Source organism: Prionailurus bengalensis, chromosome A1 (genome assembly GCF_016509475.1).
Source record: "Prionailurus bengalensis isolate Pbe53 chromosome A1, Fcat_Pben_1.1_paternal_pri, whole genome shotgun sequence".
NCBI classification, from domain to species: domain Eukaryota; kingdom Metazoa; phylum Chordata; class Mammalia; order Carnivora; family Felidae; genus Prionailurus; species Prionailurus bengalensis.
Genome location: NC_057343.1, coordinates 109,300,361 through 109,319,050, shown reverse-complemented (window position 1 = coordinate 109,319,050; position 18,690 = coordinate 109,300,361). Strand labels below are relative to the sequence as shown.

Sequence of the window (18,690 nt, the reverse complement as noted above, 5' to 3'; positions counted from 1 at the left end):
TGCATCCATATTCATCAGGGATATTGGCCTGTAGTTCTCTTTTTTTACTGGGTCTCTGTCTGGTTTAGGAATCAAAGTAATACTGGCTTCATAGAATGAGTCTGGAAGTTTTCCTTCCCTTTCTATTTCTTGGAATAGCTTGAGAAGGATAGGTATTATCTCTGCTTTAAACGTCTGGTAGAACTCCCCTGGGAAGCCATCTGGTCCTGGACTCTTATTTGTTGGGAGATTTTTGATAACCGATTCAATTTCTTCGCTGGTTATGGGTCTGTTCAAGCTTTCTATTTCCTCCTGATTGAGTTTTGGAAGAGTGTGGGTGTTCAGGAATTTGTCCATTTCTTCCAGGTTGTCCAATTTGTTGGCATATAAGTTTTCATAGTATTCCCTGATAATTGTTTGTATCTCTGAGGGATTGGTTGTAATAATTCCATTTTCATTCATGATTTTATCTATTTGGGTCATCTCCCTTTTCTTTTTGAGAAGCCTGGCTAGAGGTTTGTCAATTTTGTTTATTTTTTCAAAAAACCAACTCTTGGTTTCGTTGATCTGCTCTACAGTTTTTTTAGTTTCTATATTGTTTATTTCTGCTCTGATCTTTATTATTTCTCTTCTTCTGCTGGGCTTAGGCTGCCTTTGCTGTTCTGCTTCTAGTTCCTTTAGGTGTGCTGTTAGATTTTGTATTTGGGATTTTTCTTGTTTCTTGAGATAGGCCTGGATTGCAATGTATTTTCCTCTCAGGACTGCCTTTGCTGCGTCCCAAAGCGTTTGGATTGTTGTATTTTCATTTTCGTTTGTTTCCATATATTTTTTAATTTCTTCTCTAATTGCCTGGTTGACCCACTCATTCGTTAGTAGGGTGTTCTTTAACCTCCATGCTTTTGGAGGTTTTCCAGACTTTTTCCTGTGGTTGATTTCAAGCTTCATGGCATTGTGGTCTGAAAGTAAGCATGGTATAATTTCAATTCTTGTAAACTTATGAAGGGCTGTTTTGTGACCCAGTATATGATCTATCTTGGAGAATGTTCCATGTGCACTCGAGAAGAAAGTATATTCTGTTGCTTTGGGATGCAGAGTTCTAAATATATCTGTCAAGTCCATCTCATCCAATGTCTCATTCAGGGCCCTTGTTTCTTTATTGACCGTGTGTCTAGATGATCTATCCATTTCTGTAAGTGGTGTATTAAAGTCCCCTGCAATTACCACATTCTTATCAATAAGGTTGCTTATGTTTATGAGTAATTGTTTTATATATTTGGGGGCTCCGGTATTCGGTGCATAGACATTTATAATTGTTAGCTCTTCCTGATGGATAGACCCTGTAACTATTATATAATGTCCTTCTTCATCTCTTGTTACAGCCTTTAATTTAAAGTCTAGTTTGTCTGATAGAAGTATGGCTACTCCAGCTTTCTTTTGGCTTCCAGTCGCATGATAAATAGTTCTCCATCCCCTCACTCTCAATCTAAAGGTGTCCTCAGGTCTAAAATGAGTCTCTTGTAGACAGCAAATAGATGGGTCTTGTTTTTTTATCCATTCTGATACCCTATGTCTTTTGGTTGGCGCATTTAATCCATTTACATTCAGTGTTATTATAGAAAGATACGGGTTTAGAGTCATTGTGATGTCTGTATGTTTTATGCTTATAGTGATGTCTCTGGGACTTTGTCTCACAGGGTCCCCCTTAGGATCTCTTGTAGGGCTGGTTTAGTGGTGACAAATTCCTTCAGTTTTTGTTTGTTTGGGAAGACCTTTATCTCTCCTTCTATTCTAAATGACAGACTTGCTGGATAAAGGATTCTTGGCTGCATATTTTTTCTGTCTAGCACCCTGAAAATCTCTTGCCAATTCTTTCTGGCCTGCCAAGTTTCAAAAGAGAGATCAGTCACGAGTCTTATAGGTCTCCCTTTATATGTGAGGGCACGTTTACCCCTTGCTGCTTTCAGAATTTTCTCTTTATCCTTGTATTTTGCCAGTTTCACTATGATATGTCGTGCAGAAGATCGATTCAAGTTACGTCTGAAGGGAGTTCTCTGTGCCTCTTGGATTTCAATGCCTTTTTCCTTCCCCAGTTCAGGGAAGTTCTCAGCTATGATTTCTTCAAGTACCCCTTCAGCACCTTTCCCTCTCTCTTCCTCCTCTGGGATACCAATTATGCGTATATTATTTCTTTTTAGTGTATCACTTAATTCTCTAATTTTCCCCTCATACTCCTGGATTTTTTTATCTCTCTTTTTCTCAGCTTCCTCTTTTTCCATAACTTTATCTTCTAGTTCACCTATTCTCTCCTCTGCCTCTTCAAGCCGAGCTGTGGTGGTTTCCATTTTGTTATGCATTTCGTTTAAAGCGTTTTTCAGCTCCTCGTGACTGTTCCTTAGTCCCTTGATCTCTGTAGCAAGAGATTCTCTGCTGTCCTGTATACTGTTTTCAAGCCCAGCGATTAATTTTATGACTATTATTCTAAATTCACTTTCTGTTATATTATTTAAATCCTTTTTGATCAGCTCATTAGCTGTTGTTATTTCCTGGAGATTCTTCTGAGGGGAGTTCTTCTGCTTGGTCATTTTGGATAGTCCCTGGCGTGGTGAGGACCTGCAGGGCACTTCCCCTGTGCTGTGGTGTATACCTGGAGTTGGTGGGCGGGGCCGCAGTCAGACCTGATGTCTGCCCCCAGCCCACCGCTGGGGCCACAGTCAGACTGGTGTGTGCCTTCTCTTCCCCTCTCCTAGGGGCGGGATTCACTGTGGGGTGGTGTGGCTCGTCTGGGCTACTTGCACCCTGCCAGGCTTGTGATGCTGGGGATCTGGCGTATTAGCTGGGGTGGGTAGGCAAGGTGCTCGGGGGCAGGAGGGGCAGGCTTAGATCGCTTCTCCTTAGGTGATCCACTTCAGGAGGGGCCCTGTGGCAGCGGGAGGGAGTCAGATCCGCTGCCGGAGGTTTGGCTCCGCAGAAGCGCAGAGTTGGGTGTTTGCGCGGAGCGAGCAAGTTCCCTGGCAGGAACCGGTTCCCTTTGGGATTTCGGCTGGGGGATGGGCGGGGGAAATGGCGCTGGCGAGCGCCTTTGTTCCCCACCAAACTGAGCTCTGTTGTCAGGGGGCTCAGCAGCTCTCCCTCCCTTTGTCCTCCAGCCTTCCCGCTTTCTGAGCAGAGCTGTTAATTTCTGACCTCCCAGACGCTAAGTCGCGCTTGCTGTCGGAACACAGTCCGCCCGGCCCCTCCGCTTTTGCAAGCCCGACTCGGGGGCTCTGCTTGGCCGGCGAGCCGCCCCTCCGCCCCGGCTCCCTCCCGCCAGTCCGTGGAGCGCGCACCGCCTCGCCGCCCTTCCTACCCTCTTCCGTGGGCCTCTCGTCTGCGTTTGGCTCCGGCGACTCTGTTCTGCTAATCCTCTGGCGGTTTTCTGGGTTATTTAGGCAGGTGTAGATGGAATCTAAGTGATCAGCAGGACGTGCGGTGAGCCCAGCGTCCTCCTAAGCCGCCATCTTGCCGCCGACTCCTATATCCTTTTTTTTAATGAGTTCCTTGACTGATATTTTTTTTTACAGAAAGAGTAATTAATTTTTACTACTTTTGTGTTTTCTACTTCTATATTGTCACTTTTGGTCTCTTTTCCATTGAGAGAGTCCCTTTTAATATTTCTTGCAGAGCTGGTTTGGTGGTCATGAACTCCTTTGGTTGTTGTTTGAGAAATCTCTCTCTTATTTTATTCTGAATGAAAGCCTTGCTGGCTAGAGTAGCTTTGGTTGCAGATTTTTCCCATTCAGCATATTGAATATATCCTGCCACTCCCTTCTGGCTTGCTAAAATTCTGTTGAGAAATTTCCTCCTAGCCTCATGGGTTTTCCCTTGTAAGTTAAGGCCTCTTTTGTCTTGCGGATTTAAAATTTTTTTCTTTATCACTATATTTTGCAAATTTAATTGTAACATGCCTTGGTGTGGGTCTGTTTTTGTTGATCCTGTTGGGGGGTTCTCTGTGACGCCTTGATCTGGCTATGTTTCCTTCCCCAGATTATAGCTCTTCTTTAAATAAATTTTCTGCCACCTCCTTTCTCTTTTTCTGGAACTTCTCCTATAACATGAATGTTATTACATGTGGTGGTGTCAACTGAGTTCCCTAAGTCTGTTCTCATTTTGGACAGTTTTTTTCTGTCACTTTTGTTCACCTTGATTACTTTCCATTACCTTGTCTTCTAGGTCACTTATTTATTCTTCTGCTTCTTCTATCCTCCTCTTGATTCCATCAAGTGTGTTTCTCATTTCATTGATTGTGCCTTCTCTCCTGTGTTGTTTTTTTTATATCTGTATTAAGAGTCTCACTCATTTCTTGAATTCTTTTCTGGAGTCCAGTGAGTATTCTTATGATCATTGTTTTCAATTCTTTATCAGGCATGTTACTTATATCTCTTACTCTTAGATCGCTCAGTGTGACCTTGTTCTGTTCTTTCATTTGGGATAAATTTCTCTGTCTCCTTATTTTGTTTGCATCTCTGTGTTAAAGAAAGTCAGCTGTGTCTTCTCCTCTTGAAAGTAGTGACTTTATGAAGAAAAGGTCCTGGAATGCCCAGCAGAGCAGTGTCTCTTCTTTATCAGAACCTGGCTTTCAGGAGAGTATCCTAAGTGTGTTGCTTATTCCCTGCTTTTGTGCCTGAGTCACATTTCCTTTCATTGCAGTCTCTGCACTGACTCTGGCTGTTGTGGGCTGTACTTTTTCTCTGTGGTGTCATTGGGACTCAGGCAGGTCAGCTCTGGGGTGGCATGCATGTGAGGGAACTTGGGAGCAGGGTGACAGTGTTAGCAAAATTTGCAGCAGGCTACTAGTCCTGTGCTGGACCCTCTGAAGTACTGAGGTGTCTGGGCCCTGTGTGCCAGGGTGGCCAGGGGAATGTGCCTGTGTGACACACAAGAAAGTGGCTGAGGGTGAACAGCTGGGTGCAGTGGGATGGATGCACACAGTGCATGGTGACAGCTGTGCACTAGGCCTGCTGGATGGGGTGCCCCTTCAGCTTTAACAAAATTTGTCCTGAGCCCAGGGCTGAGGCCAGTAGGCTTGGAGTGGGCAAATTCTCCTTAGAACTTGTGAGCATGGTACGCTGCTAGCAGGTTAAGTAGCAAGTGTCTGTGCAGCCCTGCTTCTCGCGTATGTCTCTGTGCTTATACTCTGGGCTGGGAGAGGAAAATGGCACCTGCCACCTCTCTCATTTTCAGAGCAGTCCCCCAACACACTCAGAAATAATTGTGAAGAGATCTGTGTTCTCTTTGCCCCAGTGTTGTGTAAATTGCCATTTCTTTGGTTGTTGTTGTTGCTGTTGCCTCTCTGTGTAGGCTGCTGTCTCTTTAAGGGTGATGACTGGGCTATCACTTGCCTTTTGGGCTCACTCAGTGCTGAGTCAGCTGACCTCCAAAGCTCCAGGTTCTTAGCCTTACTGGTTCTTACTAACTCACTGAGTTCAGCTTCTCTGACTTTTAAAGCCAGGCATTATGGGGATTAGTTTTTCCTGTGTGCGCTCCCTGGTGTGAGGGCCAGTTTCTCTGCCCTCTGTGCTCGTGCAGCTCCCTGCCTCCTGTGGGCATCCTCCCTCCACCTTCCTGACCTTCTTAGCCTTTCAAATGCACTTGCTTCTCTGTATTTAGTTGTGGAGTTTGTTCTGTCATTCTTCAGGTGCTGTCTGGTTTATTGACTTGGATGTGGATGATATCTAGTTGAAAACGTGGAAGGGGCTCAGCTCAGGGTCCTCTTACTCTACCATATTCCCATGCCCCCTTTCTATTTCATAAGGTTCTATTATGTTTTGAGAATAAAGATATTAACTAAAGTATGAAGTATGCATGGTAAAATTTCAAGGCTACACATCTAAATGAATAAAAGTAGAGTAATTTCCAAATTATTAGAGTGAAAATAGAATATAGAAAGAGAACTAAAAAGAATGTAAGAAGGGGTACGAAAAAGAACATAAGTTACAGAACAAGTACAAAGCAATAGAATCATGTAGTAGAAATAAATTCCAGCACATTATAAAAACCACATTAAGTGAAAGCAGACTAAATAATGCAGAGAAGACAAAAATTTGTTGGACTGGAAAAAATAATATCTATCTGTATCTGCTGCTTAAAGAGCATATATTCAAGATATACAAATATAGAAAGATTGAAAGCAAAAAAAAAACCAGAAAAAGATACTGAGACAACAAAAAGAAAGCTGATAACTGCAGTCACATCAGTTAAAATAGACATGAAAATTATTAATGATAAATGTAATGATAAAAGGTTAACTCACCAAGAAGAGTATTTTTGGAAATACATGAAGCAGAAATGTCCAGGAGAAATGGACACATCTATAGTAGGTGATTTTTTTTATTTTTATTTTTTTGTGTGTGTGAGAGAGAGAGTGGGGGGGTGGAGAGAGAAAGCATGAGCAGGGGATGGGCAAAGAGAGGCACAAAATCAGTATAGAGCCTGATTAAGGGCTCGAACTCATGAACTGTGAGATCATGACCTGAGCTGAAGTCGGGTGCTTAACCGACTGAGCCACCCAGGAGCCCCATAGTAGGTGACTTTTAAACATATCTCTTCTAGTTATTGAAGGTCTAGCCACTCTAGACCTTCTTGGCCTCTCTAGAAGTAGCAAAAAAAGGTTAAGAATAAAAAAGATTCTGGGGGCGCCTGGCTGGCTCTGTGAATGGAGCATGGACTCGTGATCTTGCGGTTGTGAGTTCAAGCCCACTTTGGGTGTAGACATTACTTAAAAATAAAATCTTAAAAACAAAAAGATTTTGAAAACAAAATCAGCATGAAACTAGCAATTAGAGGAAACACATTTTTTCCCCTGACGTTCATAGAGCAGTTAGGGAAACAACTTATGAGTCAGGGAAAAGAAAACCTAAATGGAAATTTAAAGTAACTAGAATTGAATTATAATAAATACCATATTACAAAACTTGGATGTAACTAAAGCTTCAATGACAGTAATTTATAATGTTTACATAAGAGAAGAAGGAACGGTTCAAAATATGACTTGAGTGTTCTACTTAAGGAGTTAGAAAGGAGAAAACAGAATAAACTTAAATAATACAGACAACAAAAGGAAATCAAAGGCATCAAAATTGGCAAAGATGAAGTCAAGCTTTCACTTTTTGCAGATGACATGGTATTATACATGGAAAACCCAATAGACTGTACCAAAAGTCTACTAGAACTGATACATGAATTCAGCGAAATCGCAGGATACAAAATCAATGTACAGAAATCAGTTGCATTCTTATACACTAATAATGAAGCAACAGAAAGACAAATAAAGAAACTGATCCCATTCACAATGGCACCAAGAATCATAAAATAAGCTAGGAATAAACCTAACCAAAGATGCAAAAGATCTGTATGCTGAAAACTGTAGAAAGCTGATGAATGAAATTGAGGGAGATATAAAGAAATGGAAAAACATTCCATGCTCATGGATTGGAAGAATAAATATTGTTAAAATGTCAATACTCCCAAGGCTATCTACACATTCAATGCAATCCCAATCAAAATTGCACCAACATTCTTCTCGAAGCTAGAACAAGCAATCCTAAAATTTGTATGGAACCACAAAAGGCCCCGAATAGCCAAAGTAATATTGAAGAAGAAGACCAAAGCGGGAGACATCACAATCCCAGACTTTAGCCTCTACTACAAAGCTGTAATTATCAAGACAGCATGGTATTGGCACAAAAACAGACACATAGATCAATGGAATCGAATAGAGACTCCAGCATTGGGCCCACAAAAGTATGGCCAACTCATTGACAAAGCAGGAAAGAATATCCAGTGGAAAAAAGACAGTCTCTTTAACAAATGGTGCTGGGAGAACTGGACAGCAACATGCAGAAGAATGAAACTAGACCACTTTCTTACACCACTCACAAAAATAAACTCAAAATGGATAAAGGACCTGAATGAGAGACAGGAAACCATCAAAACCCTGGAGGAGAAAGCAGGAAAAGACCTCTCTGACCTCAGCCGCAGCAATTTCTTACTTGACACATCTCTAAAGGCAAGGGAATTAAAAGCAAAAATGAGCTATTGGGACCTCATGAAGATAAAAAGCTTCAGCACTGCAATGGAAACACTCAACAAAACTAAAAGGCAACCGACAGCATGGAAGAAGATATTTGCAAATGACATATTGGACAAAGGACTAGTATCCAAAATCTATAAAGAACTCACCAAACTCCACACCTGAAAAACAAATAATCCAGTGAAGAAATGGGCAGAAAACATGAATAGACACTTCTCTAAGGAAGACATCCAGATGGCCAACAGGCACATGAAAAGATGCTGAACGTCACTCCTCATCAGGGAAATACAAATCAAAACCACACTCAGATACCACATCATGCCAGTTAGAGTGGCTAAAATGAACAAATGAGGAGACCATAGATGCTGGCGAGGATGTGGAGAAATGGGAACCCTCTTGCATTGTTGGCGGGAATGCATACTGGTGCAGCCACTCTGGAAAACAGTTTGGAGGTTCCTCAAACAATTAAAAATAGATCTGCCCTATGACCCAGCAATATCACTGCTAGGAATTTACCTAAGGGATATAGGAGTGCTGATGCATAGGGGCACTTGTACCCCAATGTTTATAGCAGCACTTTAAACAGTAGCCAAATTATGGAAAGAGCCTAAATGTCCATCAACTGGTGAATGGATAATGAAATTGTGGTTAACGAAATTCACAATGGAATACTACATGGCAATGAGAAAGAATGAAATATGGCCTTTTGTAGCAACGTGGATGGAACTGGAGAGTGTTATGCTAAATGAAATCAGTCATACAGAGAAAAACAGATACTATATGTTTTCACTCCTTTGTGGATCCTGAGAAACTTAACAGAAGACCATGGGGGAGGGGAAGGGAAAAAGAAGTTAGGGAGGGAGCCAAACCATAAGAGACTCAAAAACTGAGAACGAACTGAGAGTTGATGGGGGGTGGAAGGGAGGGGAGAGTGGGTGATGGGTATTGAGGAGGTCACCTGTTGGGCTGAGCACTGGGTGTTATATGGAAACCAATTTGACAATAAATTTCATATTAAAAAATAATAAAAATTAAAAAAATTAAAAAATATAAGAGCCCCAAAATTAATGAACTAGAAAATGAATGTGCAAGAGAAAATGAAACTTAGTTTTTTCAATTAGCAATAATCGCGCCTCGGATAAACCTTATTGGCTACGATACTGCCACTGCGCAAAGCTGAAACTTAGTTTTTTGAAATAGGCAAAACTTGCTAAAAATAATAAAAATAAACAAGCCATAGATAACTAATCTAAGAATAAGAAATGGAATCTATGTATAGATAGATTGAAGTTGAAAAGGTAAGAGAATGTTAGCAAAATATTTATGTAGTGCTTTATGATGTTTCAGGAATTGTTTTAAGGACTTCAGATATATTACTTCATTTAATTGTAAAAACAGCTTTATGAGGTAGGTGACATTACCCTCCTTTTATAGATGAGAAAACTGAAACACCAAGGTATTAGATAACTTGCTCAAAACCTAATAGGTTTTGAGAGAGAATTAAGAACCCAGACCCTGAAACCTCATTGTTCTTTGTTGTTTGGTGGTAGTACCTGTGCCAAGTAAGTAAATCTCGGTGTCTGCATTTCATTATCTGTTAAATGTAACTAATACTTCACTAGTTCATTGGAAAGATTGAATGAGTTAGGATATGTAAGGCAATTTCAACAGTGTCTGCTCATTGAATTATATAAGTGTTATTTTATTTATTAAAGGAGGAAGACTACATAATTAGTCAGCAGATGCAGACTTATTTCATAAAATTCAACTTCCATTTATGATACACACTCTTAGCAAACTAAGAACAGAATTCGCTAATCTGGGTAACTTTTGGTTGGTGAGGGTATCTGCTGATTCCACAGCCAGAATATTTGGGGCAAGAACAGTGCAAGCGGATTGGCATTAGTTTGGCGATGGCCAAAAGTTGGATGGTACCAAATATTAACAAGAATGTGGAGCAGTAAGAATCCCTGTATAGTATACATTGGTACAAAACAACTTTGGAAAACAATCTGGCATTATTTAGTGAGGTAGAAAATACTCACTTTATGACCTAGCAATTCCATTCTGTGGCATATTTGTTTACTCCTCACCAAATTTCATACACCCTTCCGTATTTCACAGTTCTTGTAGGCATACAACTCCATGTGACTCTTGTGGCAAATTTGGTGTAAATACTATTTACTTGTATAGTGTGAGTTCTTCATGCTGTTATCTGCCATGGAAATAGCCCATATTCCTAACTCTACCTGTTGGAAGGAAGCTTCTTTAGAGAGCCAAGAGATGGATCTATAATGGAATGTTAATAGGAACTGGAATGGTAAAATTTCTGGGATGTATTGTAGAAGCTGTAGAGTAGGAGAGTTATTGTTTCTAGAGTCATAGACCCATCAAGTGGCTGTAATAATGATTTTGCAGGTAAGCAATTTCTTCTTTTCAGATTAATTGGCTGGGAGCCTATCATTAGAGCTTTGAATTTATATTTACTTTTCTGGTTTTGTAATTAAAATGTAGAAATTTAGTTTCTGTAAATTTTTTTTTAAAGTTCATTTATTTTGAGAGACAGAGAGCATGCGAGCAGGGGAGGAGCAAAGAGAGTGAGAGCGAGGATCCTAAGCAGGATCTGTGCTGTCAGCACAGAGCCTGATGTGGGGCTGGAAAACACCAACCATGAGATCACAACCAGAGCCAAAATGAAGAGCTGAATAGATGCTTAACTGACTTAGCCACTCAGGTGCTCCAGAAATTTAGTTTCTAACTTTTAATTTAGTTTTATAATTTTTTTTCCTAGTTTTTTCGTATTGTTTTGTTTTACTTTTATATTGGATTTTTGGGAGCCAGCATGGCTTACAAAAATGGAAACTACCCAAAGCATGATAACACTGTATCAGTATAGTTTTCCACTATATTTATATTATAATGTGTTTTCTATACTTTGCCTTGATATGCTTGCATTAAAATATCTTATATTTAGATGATGTTCGAATTCAATCTTATGTATAGTAGGAAGTAGTTTTCAACTATAGCTATTCATTAAAACCATTAGGGAAGCTTTAAAAAAATTCTATTGAGGGGTGCCTGAGTGGTTCAGTTGGTTTAGCGTTCACCTCTTGATCTCAGCTCAGGCAGGTCATGATCTCAGTTTGTGAGATCAGGCCCCTTATTGGGCTCTGCACTGACAGTCCAGAGCCTTCTTGGGATTCTCTCTCTCCTTCTGTCTCTGTCCCTCCCTCACTTGTGTGCACACAAGGTCTCTTTCTTTCAAAAGAAATAAATAAACTTAAAAAAATAAATACATAAAAAATACATAAAAAGATTCTGATGTTAAGGCCTCCTCCGTACCAGTTTTATGATTCTAATATGTAGCTCTGGGGTTGAGGATCATTGAACAAGAAAAAAAGATGAAGAAGAAAAGTGGATGTCATTGGCTGGATACTCCAGGGATATAGGGCCTAGTGATGATACCATACACTTTAGAAAAACAACCAAAAAAAAAAAATTGATCACATCTCTATAAGTATACTAGACTTACTTAAAATTTTTTTAAGTTTATTTATTTTGAGAGAGAGAGAGAGAAAGTGGGGGAGGGGGTGAGAGAGAGGGAGGCAGAGAATCCCAAACAGGCTCCACACTGTTAGTGTGGAGCCCGATGCCAGGCTTGAACTCACGAAACTATGGGATCATGACCTGAGTTGAAACCAAGAATTGGACACTTAATCTATTGAGCCACCCAGGCACCCCACATTAGACTTCTATAATTGGTAAAATCCATATTGTAGAGTAATTCCACATTTAAGTAATGCTACCATTTTAGAAAATTAGGATTTTTTTTCTTTTAAAACTGAGTAAATACTTTTTGGTGCTGGCAACCTTTTCAGTGAATTAGCCACTATGATGTTTTATTTATTCTTAAAATTTTAATTTTTATATCAACTTTATTGAAATATGACACATTCAATTAAATGCATCCTTTTAACTATATATGTGTTAGTCATGCCTTTTTTTGGTCTGTATTTTCTAGTGTTTTGGCATGTGGAGCCTTCTTGATCCTGGAGAGACTGACCTTTCCAGGGTTACCTAATTCTTAGAGATAGCAAAGGATTCCCCTGTTAGCAGTGCATCTTTCATGTGTGAACCAACCAGTTCAGAGCCTGCTCCAACCACCTCCTTTACTGAGCTGTCATACTCTTACTCTAATTACCCCAGGTCTAGGTACCAGCCAACTAGGGGGTTGTTCTTACACTGTGGAGACCCCTGTAATTATTGAGACTAGTCAGTCTTATGTTTAGCTTGCTTATCACATCTGGCCCATTTTTTTCTCTGGTGAAAACCACAGTAAAGATTTTTGCCACATTATTCTCTTTCCCCTGCCTCCTGATTGCCCTGGTGCTTCCCACGTGGCCTGATGTGGTGTGGCATGCTTCCTGTTTCTAGGGAACTATGGGTATAAACTTCTTCCTTCATGACAGTTTTTTCCATGTCTTTGTCTTGCAATACCTGATGAAAACAAATCCTGGGTTCATTTTAAGACAGTATGGTTCGTGGGGCGCCTGGGTGGCTCGTTCGGTTAAGTGTGTGACTCTTGACTTCTGCTCATGATCTCACTGTTCGTGACTTCAAGCTCCATGTCGGGCTCCACACTGACAGCATGGAGCCTGGTTAGGATTCTTTCTCTCCCTTTCTTTCTGCCCCTCCCCTACATTCTCTCTCTTTAATAAACTTAAAAAACTCATCTTTATAAAAAAAATAAAATGTTATGTTTCTGAGTTTTGACAAACATATACACCTTTGTAACAACTATTATAATCAAGATATAGAACTTTGTGGGGGTGCCTGGTTGGCCCAGTTGGTTAAGCATCCAGCTTTGGCTCAGGTCATGATCTCTCAGTTTGTGGGTTTGAGCCCCATGTCGGGTTGTGTGCTGACAGCTCAGAGCCTGGAGCCTGCTTCGGGTTCTGTGTCTCCCTCTCTCCCTGCTCCTCCCCTGCTTGTGCTCTGTCTTTCTCTCTCTCTCTCAAAAATAAATAAACATTAAAAAAAATAGTGAACTTCGTGTCACTCCCAAAAGTTCTCTTATATCCCTTTATAGTCAGTAACCAACCCCCCCAACTCCCGTGACCCCCCTCCCCCCAATTTCTGATCTACTTTCTGTCACCATAGATTAATTTTCCCCATTCTAAAATTTCATGTTAATAAAATTCTACAATATGTGCTTTTTTTGTTTCTGGATTCTTTTATTCAGCAGAATGTTTCTTAGATTTATCCTGTGTTTCTGCTTACTTCAGTAGCTCATTGATTTTTATTGAAGATGAGTATTCCATTATACTGATATAATAAAATTTGTCCATATAGAAGTTGATGAATATTTGGATTATTTTCACTTTGAGGGAATATTATATATAAAGCTCCTATGAACATTGATGTATGAGTCTTTGTCTGAATGTGTTTTTATTTCTGTTGGGTAGATATCTAGAAGTAGAATTGCTGGGTTATAAGCAAGTGTATGCTTAACTTTATAAGAAACTGCCAAACTGTGTTCCAAAATGGTTGCACCATTTTACTTGCTCACCACCAGTATATGATAATTCCAGTTATCACCAACACTTAGTCCTTTTTCTGTTTTCTTTTCAAATTTTTATTTAAATTCTGGTTAGCTAACATACAGTGTACTATTGGTTTCAGGAGTAGAATTCACTGATTCATCACTTCCATACAACACCCAGTGCTCATCACAACAGGTGCCCTCCTTAGTACCCATCATCCCTCTAGCCCATCTCTCACTCACTTCCCTCTATAGTTTGTTCTCTATCATTAAGAGTCACTTGTGATTTGTTTCCCTCCCTTTCCTGCCCCCCGCCATCACCTTGCCATATGTTCATCTGTTTTGTTTCTTAAATTCCACATAGGAGTGAAATCCTGTGGTATTTGTCCTTCTCTGACTGACTTATTTCACTTAGCATAATACATTCTAGCTCCATCGACATCACTGCAAATGTGGTATCAGTCTTAACGATTTTAATAATTTTAGTAAGTGTGTAGTAGCATCTCATTGTAGTTTATTTTGTCTTTCCTTCATTCCTAGTGATGTTGAGCAATTTTTTGAGCTCATTTGCTATATATGTATCTTTTTTTATAAAGTCCAAGTATTTTGCCATGTAAAAACTGGATAACTTCTTAGTGTGAGTTACAAGACTTCTTTATATATTCTGGACAAAATTCCTGGTTAGATACACTCATTGCTGATTTTCTCCATGCTCCAGGTTGCTTCTGTGTTAGTGATGTCTTTCAAAGATCAGAATTCTGAAATTTGATGAAGTCTAGCTTATGATATTTTATCTATTTTTATTTTTTTTAATGTTTACTTATTTTGAGAGAGAGAGAGAGAGAGAGCGAGTGAGGAAGGAGCATAGAGAGAGGGAAAGAGAGAATCCCAAGCAGGTTTTGAGCTGTTAGTGCAGTGCCCCATGGGGGGCTCGATCTCACCAACTCTGAGGTCATGATGTGAGCTGCAATCAAGAGTTGGAGGCTTAGTGCAGCTGGGTGGCTCGGTTGGTTAAGCCTCCAATTTTTTAGCTTGTGATCTCATGGTTCATGAGTTCAAGCCCCTCATGGGCCTCTCTGCTGTCAGCATGGAGCCCCTTCAGATCCTTTGTCTCCCTCTCTGTCAAAAATAAACATTAAAAAAAGAAAAAAAGTTGGGGCACCTGGGTTGCTCAGTCGATTGAACATTTGACTTCAGTTCAGGTCATGATCTCATGGTTTGTGGGTTCAAGCCCCTCATCGGGCTCAGAGCCTGGAGCCTGTTTCGGATTATGTGTATCCCTCTTCCTGTCCCTCTCCTGCTCATACTGTCTCTCTCTTTCCCCCTCTCTCTTTCTCAAAAATAAATAAATATTAAAAAAAATTGTAAAATAAAGGAGTTGGAGGCTTAACCAACAGAGCTACCCAGGCCACTCCTATGATATTTTTAAAAGTTTGTGGTATTAATGCTGAGTGAAATAAGTCAGAGAAGGACAGATACCATATGTTTTCACTCATATGTGGATCTTGAGAGAAACTTAACAAAAGACCCTGGGGGAAGGAAAGGGGAAAAAATAGTTACAGAGAGGGAGGGAGGCAAACCATAAGAGACTCTTAAATACAGAGAACAAAATAAGGGCGCCTGGGTGGCTCAGTCGGTTAAGCGTCCAACTTCGGCTCAGGTCACGATCTCGCGGTCCGTGAGTTCTAGCCCCGCGTCGGGCTCTGGGCTGATGGCTCAGAGCCTGGAGCCTGCTTCCGATTCTGTGCCTCCCTCTCTCTCTCTGCCCCTACCCCATTCATGCGTCTGTCTCTGTCTCAAAAATAAATAAAACCTTAAAAAATATATATAGAGAGAGAACAAACTGAGGGTGGATGGGGGGTGTGAGAGAGGGGAAAATGGGTGATGGGCATTGAGGACGACACTTGTTGGATGAGCTCTGGGTGTTGTATGTAAGTGATGAACCATGAAAATCTACCCCCAAAACCAAGAGCACTTTACACAGTGTATATTAGCCAATTTGAGAGTGTATTTAAAAAATATATATAAAAGTTTATGGTTGGGTGTGTATGATGTAAGAAAATTTTGCCGTACTCCAAGGTCAAGAAAATATCCTGGCTTTTTTGTTTTTTTGTAGAGATTTTATAGTTTTTGAGCTTTCATGTTTAAGTCTATGACTTGTTTTGAGTTAATTTTTATCTGTAGAGTGAGTTAGGTTTGAGGTTTTTTCTCTATGAATATCTGGTTTATCTAGTGCTAATTGTTGAGATGTTATCTTTTGAAAAGCTTTGTCTAATTAGAATATGTTAACATGTGTCTCTCTTTTACAGATACATTCTAGTTCAGAGGGAATTTCCCACTGGGCAATAATAAATGCTATCCATCCTATACTTGAAGTACTGTTGTGAGGGCACCTGGGTGGCTCAGTCAGTTAAGCGTCTGACTCTTGATTTCTGTTGTGGTATGATTTCACAGTTGGTGAGTTTGAGCCCCACTTTGGGCTCTGCGCTGATCTTGCAGAGCCTTCTTGGGATTCTCTGTCTCTCTCCTTCTCTCTCTGCTCCTCCCCTGCTTGTGTTCTCTCTCTTGCTCTCAAAATAAATAAACTTAAAAAATTGTATAAAAAAAAGAAGTACTATTGTATAAGATTAGGCATGTTTTTGGAATGTAGAAAGAGACACAATAAGATTTTAATAACCAGCCAAAGCACAATGCCTTGTACATAATATGCTTACTAAATAAGAATGTTTGCTTTGGAACTTAGCCTTAACTGCACAGAAAACTGAAAATATTTTTATTCAGGTAGTCTGAGCAGTCTGTGGGGTGAAAAGCAATAGAAGAGTGCTTTCAGTAGAGTCTCCAGTCCTTCAAAATTTAGAATCCAGGAGCAGAGATTCTGTATGCATCTAAAGAGAATATACATTTGCTAATATTCGAGAAAGAGAATGACCTTTTTTTTCTAATTTGCCAGTGGTTATCGGCCTGGAGTGTGCATCAGAATCACCTGTGGACCTCTTTAAAAATCCTTCAGATTGCCCTATGTGGAATTAATTCTCAATCTTCTAGAGTAGGTTTTTGGGCAGGTGATTATTTCAACTTGTTTTGAAGCTCTTCAACATGCTTTTTTTTTTTTTTTTAATGTTTTATTTATTTTTGAGACAGGGAGAGACAGAGCATGAACGGGGGAGGGTCAGAGAGAGAGGGAGACACAGAATCTGAAACAGGCTCCAGGCTCTGAGCTGTCAGCACAGAGCCCAACGCGGGGCTCGAACTCACGGACAGTGAGATCGTGACCTGAGCCGAAGTCGGACGCTTAACCGACTGAGCCACCCAGGCGCCCCAACATGCTTTTGATATATAGCCCTAGTTACCTGATACCTTAGTATAACCACTGATTTTACTCTGTCATTTTCTCATTTGACCTCTCAATCACCCAGTCAGACTGGCTCACTTTTGTACCTGAGGAAGATAAAAATGTGATTAAATGTTTTCCTTCACAAGTGATTTAAACAAAATTCACAGTAGACATTTTTTTAAGGTCTATTTATTTTGAGAGAGGGAGAAGGGGAGAGGAGTGAAGGGCAAAGGGAGACAGAGAGAGACAAGGCAGAGACAGAGAGACAGACAGAAGAGAGAGAGAGAGAGAGAGAGAGAGAGAGAGAGAGAGAGAGGATCCCAAGCAGGCTCCACACTGTCAGCATAGAGCCTGATGTGGGACATGAACTCATGAACTGTGAGATCATGACCTGAGCTGAAGCCAAAGTCGATGCTTAACCTACTGAATGTTTGAATAACGTTTAACCTCAATAACTGAAAAATAGAAATAAAGATAATATCCTGTCTATAATTTACGAAGCTGTCAGTCTGATAATACTGGAAAGAACAATACCTTATTATGGCAAAAGAAAATAAAGCAAGCCCTATTTTATGTGACAGTATATACGGGTACAACTACTTTGTAGAGCAGCAGTTGTGCAAAGGTAATATATAAGCATATTCTGATGTTCCTTGAAGAATTATTTGAAGTTTCCAATTTAAGTTGTTACTGTGTCCATAATTAGGGTGATTAAATAAATTATAGTTTATACATTGGAACACTGTATAGCTATTAAATAGAATATGATAATTATGTATTTCCTAGTAGAGATTTCCACATACATTAAGTTAAAAAGTAAATTGTAGGGTAGTATGCAATATGATTTTACTTTTATAAATATGTTTGTTAATTCTGTTAACATGTATTTGTACATTTATAAGAAAAGTCTAGAAGGGAGTACAAAAATGTTGAAAGTGGCTAGATCTGGGGAATAAGATTGGTGGGATAGTTTTATATTTGTTTGATTTTTTTGTATTCCCTTGGCAGTAAAGTTTGTTGCCTCTATACTTTTAAAAAGATATAAATATGAAAAATTTGACTTGCGCAAGATCAGTATAACTTGGTAAGGGTAGTACTAGAACTTGGAATTGTCAGACTTCACGGGAGAAATTTTTCAGAGAAATATTTACCAGTATACTAAGAATTTTAACTGATTTGCGGTAGGAAAGCAAAGTTTTTATTTTTGTAATTTACATAGAGTAAAATTCTCCCATAGCACTTACAGTCCTATGAGTTTTTTTAAATAAAATTTTTATTGAAGAATAGTATACTTAAGAGAAGTGTACGTATTTTAACTATTGAATTAAATGAATTTACACATAGTGCCAGAAAGCTACTACCAAGCTCAAGAAACAGTATTGCTTGTGCCCCTGGAGTATCCCTAGTGAGCTTTTCAACCTCCACTATCCTCACCTCTCATATCAGGGGTTAATTTTGCCTGAATTTGAGCTTCATGTAAATGGAATCATACATATGTATTCTTGTTTGGCTTCTTTATTGCTTAACATTATGTTTGAATTTATCCATATGGTTTGTGTTGTATAGTTCATTCTCATAGGCTATAGGCTAGAATTTCTCGAATTCAGCTCTGTTGACAGTTTGGTTAGGATAATTCTCTCCTGTGCATTGAAGGATGTTTACAGCATCCTTGATCTCTAACCCACTAGATGCCAGTAGCACCCCTGAGTTGTGACAACCTAAAATGTCTCCAGACATTGCCAGATATCCTCTGGGGGTAGCGGGGGG

At 39.8% G+C, this 18,690-nt stretch overlaps 1 protein-coding gene and 1 non-coding gene across 3 annotated transcripts in view; one reads left to right on the top strand and one right to left on the bottom strand.

Annotated features, from left to right (window-relative positions):
• The window catches only part of FNIP1 (folliculin interacting protein 1), a 155,602-nt gene that overhangs the window by 18,524 nt on the left and 118,388 nt on the right, over positions 1-18,690 (top strand). The gene's annotated exons all lie outside the window — the stretch shown is intronic.
• On the bottom strand, positions 9,087-9,225 carry LOC122496989. The gene has a single exon (XR_006301007.1). It is a non-coding gene; the product is annotated as a U4 spliceosomal RNA (small nuclear RNA).